The sequence below is a fragment of the Mandrillus leucophaeus genome, unplaced genomic scaffold (assembly GCF_000951045.1).
Source record: "Mandrillus leucophaeus isolate KB7577 unplaced genomic scaffold, Mleu.le_1.0 Scaffold434, whole genome shotgun sequence".
Classification (NCBI taxonomy): Eukaryota; Metazoa; Chordata; class Mammalia; order Primates; family Cercopithecidae; genus Mandrillus; species Mandrillus leucophaeus.
In genome coordinates this window covers 1,024,161-1,028,264 of record NW_012104632.1, presented here as the reverse complement: position 1 = coordinate 1,028,264, position 4,104 = coordinate 1,024,161, and positions in this window count along the sequence as shown.

The window sequence follows — 4,104 nt, the reverse complement described above, 5'->3', positions numbered from 1 at the left end:
GCTCACTGCAACCTCCGCCTCCCGGGTTCAAGCAATTCTCCTACCTCAACCTCCCAAGTAGTTGGGATTACAGGCTGGTGCCACCATGCCCAGCTAATTTTTGTATTTTTAGTAGAGACGGGGTTTCACCATCTTGGCCAGGTTGGTCTTGAACTCCTGACCTCGTGATCCACCCACCTCGGCCTCCCAAAGTGCTGGGATTACAGGCATGAGTCACACCGTGCCCGGCATATTTTGCCCCAATTTCTAAAAACAACATAATAAAGACAAAGCCACTGGGAAGGATATAAAATGCCCCTGAGCCAAACACTGTATAGCCAAAAGAGCAAAAATACAAAAACTTTGCCAAGTTTGTAAATTCAAACTTGAATGAATCTTTGTAAATTCATTCTTCCTTCCTCCCTCCAAGACACTCTTGCCTGGTTTGCATCCTGAGAGTCTCCTGGGTTTCCAGTTATTTCGAGGTCATAGTCACATAGGCACGGTGGCTGTGCTATGGTAGAGATGGCTTTTGGATTCCTCATAATTTTGAATTATCGGTGCCATGTTTTTCTGAGACCAAAACTTACCAGTAGAGTATTATCATGTGGAAGGTGATATGGAGTAAGTGCATCTTTCTTGGGCATTCAGTCTAAAGTCAGTAGTAAAGGGAAAATCACATATAGTCAAGTCCAAATCGCTTATGATGTTACAGTAGATCCACATGTCCCTAACTTGATTACCTGTTTTCCCTCCAGCACTAGAGCACATCTCTGCTTCTTCAGCTGAGCTCCAGGAGAAGATGGCTACATTTAGAGTCAGACTGGAGGAAGAGAAGTATTTTGATATTGTATTTTATTTTTATGTATTTATTTTTTAGAGACAGGTTCTTGTGCTGTCATCCAGACTGGAATGTAGCGGTCGCAGCTCACTACAGCCTTGACCTCCTGGGCTCAAGCCATCCTCAAGCCTCAGTCTCCTGAGTAGCCAGGACTACAGGTGCTGTGCCACCAAGCCCAGCTAATTTTTGTATTTTTTTGTAGAGACGGATCCTGCTGTGTTGTCCAGGCTTGAAATTTGATTTTAAACACAGGCATCACACTAAGCCCCCAAGACAAGATAGAAGCTCACAGAACCTTGACTATCTGGAATGACTTTCACAGAGTGACTTTATCTTTTTTCTCACCCTCAACGAGTAACGTGCAGGCTGAGCAGGTCCTACTGTTCAAATTATTTCTCTTCTTTAGGCTTTTTTCTTCCAAACACCGGTAGTTGAATTTGAATACTTTAAGTGCTAGTATTGTGCAATTTTATTTTATTTATTTATTTATTTTTGAGACAGAGTCTTACTCTGTTTCCCAGGCTGAAGTGTAGTGGCATGATCTTGGCTCACTGCAATCTCCACCTCCCGGGTTCAAGCGATTCTGCTGCCTCAGCCTCCCAGGTAGCTAGATTACAGGCACGCGCCACCACGCCCGGCTAATTTTTTTTGTATCTTCAGTAGAGACAGGATTTCACTATGTTGGCCAGGCTGGTCTCGAACTCCTGACCTCATGATCCAGCCCCCCCCGCCCCATCCCCGCCCTTGGCCTCCCAAAGTGCTGGGATTACAGGCGTAAGCCACCGCACCCAGCCTGGATTAATGATTTTGAATGAATATTTACAATGATAGGTTTTATAATAAAACATTAAAAAGTTTGAAACACTAGTTACTAGAAACAGTTCTCTCTGTAATGACAGTTAGTCATGTTGCTGCTGCAATGACAGTTGTCTTGCTGTGAGGGTATTGATAAAGCCTGGTGATTTGTACGCTTGCCCGTAGTATGCTTTTCCCAGGCTAGCTATGCAAATCTCATTTCCCTTACATTTGAAAGTCATTTCAGAATTGTTTCGTTAGGGTTGAGGCAAGCACAAATCATGAAAGCCTTTGTCTTCTACCACCGAACACAGGATTCTGTTGGACCTACAACCGATACGCTTTCAGCTAGGTTCCTTTTAGCATTCACCCTGGACTTAGGAACTCTACAAGAGTGCTGGGTGTTTTTGTTTGTTTGTTTGTTTTGTTTTGTTTTTTTGAGACAGAGTCTTGCTGTGTCACTCAGGCTGGAGTGAAGTGGCGCTATCTCAGCTTACTGCAACCTCCACTCTCCGGGTTCATTCTCCTGCCTCAGCCTCCCAAGTAGTGGGGATTACAGGTGCCTGCCACCACACCCGGCTAATTTTTTTTGTATTTTTAGTAGAGATGGGGTTTCACCATGTTGGCCAGGCTGGTCTTGAATTCCTGACCTCAGGTGATCCACCCACCTTGGCCTCCCCAAGTGCTAGGATTACAGGTGTGAGCCACCACGCCTGGCCTGAGTGCTGGGTGTTTTGGACAGTGGTCCCACCTTACTGTGTAGAAATTCTCAGTCATCCACCTAATTTGTTTATTTCCCATTCATATACTTCATTTATTCACTCATTCACTTGGCCATTTATACATATTTATTGATTTTGTTAAAAAGATATCTGAATGAATGGAACACTGAGATGATATACAGAGTAATGGACAGATAGTGGTTAGCCCCTTGGACCCATAAGAACCAGGTTCTGAAATTCCAGCTCTGAAATTCTACCAGCTGGTTGACCTTGGGCAAATTACTTAGCTTCTCTGTGCCTCATTTCTTCATTTATAAAATGAAGATCACAGGTTAAGAGGGTTAGATGAGACATTCATTCATAGTACCTGGCACACAGTAAGAGCCCAGTAAATACTACCTGTTGTTATGGATTGAATTGTGCTGCCTCCCCACAAATTCATATGTTGAAGTCCTAACCACAAGTACTCAGAACGTGACTGTATTTGGAAACAGGGCCACTGTAGATGTACTTAGTTAAGAAGAGTGATTAGGCTGGGCGTGGTGGCTCATGCCTGTAATCCCAACACTTTGGGAGCCCGAGACGGGCAGATCATGAGGTCAGGAGTTCGAGATCAGCCTGGCCAATATGGCGAAACCCCATCTGTACTAAAAATACAAAAATTAGCCGGGCATGGTGGTGGGCGCCTGTAGTCCCAGCTACTCGGGAGGCTGAGGCAGGAGAATTGCTTGAACCCGGGGGGTGGAGGTTCCAGTGAACTGAGATCATGCCTCTGCCCTCTAGCCTGGGTGGCAGAGCGAGACTGTCTCAAAAATAAAAAAAAAGGACTAATTAGGTTGGGCACTAATCCAATATGATGATTGTCTTTATAAAAAGGGAAAATTTGAGCACGGAGATAGACATGCATAGAGGGACAATGGCCATCCACAAGCCAAGGAGAGGGGCCTGGAACAGATCCTTTCTTCCCAGCCCTCAGAAGGAGCCAGCCCTGCTGACATCTCAGTTTCAGACTTCCAGCCTTCACAGCTGTGAGACAATAAATGTCTGCCGGTGAAGCCACTCAGTCTGTGGTTCTCTGTCACAGCAGCCCTGGCTGATGACATAGTGGGCAGCGCTGTCCTCTGCTAGTGAGTTTCTCACTGACCTGAGAATCTGCCTTTGTCCATGTCCTGGCCATTGGGAGATACATTTGCTCCTTCTCAGCTTGCATCCCTGTCCTTTTCTTTCTTTTTCACAAAACAGCATGCAAAAAAGTTCCTAGCAAGAACGGGTGCTCCAGAAGTTCCCTGGCCATTTCATTCCTGTGTCTTCCTAAAAAGCTGCAGTTGAAAAGATAGAATTTGGTTTCTCTTACTTAGCACATTCTTCTCACTTTCTAAGCTTGATTTTTCTTTCTTTGAAGGAGTGTAACCCCTTCAAAATTAACTCCTAGAGATTGCTCACCCCTCTCCGAAACTTTCGATGAGGAGCGTTTATTTTGTAGACTCTTATGTGTGAATTCTTTCAATAAATAGGGGATGCAGAGAAGCAGCTTTGTGGAGTGAAGCAGTAGGAAAGAGCCTGTTGGGGACAGAGCCTCACCACCACATTTCAGTAGCTGGTTTCACTCTTACCTATTTTTAAATGGTGACTTGTGTTTTTGTTTGTTTGTTTTTAAAGAAACTTGAGATTGGACAGTGTTTCTCCTTCCTCTCCAGAGGCCCAGAGCAATGTCGCAAGGATGCATTCTGGACGAGGCAGTCACGGGGCCGCACATGGCATTTGTTC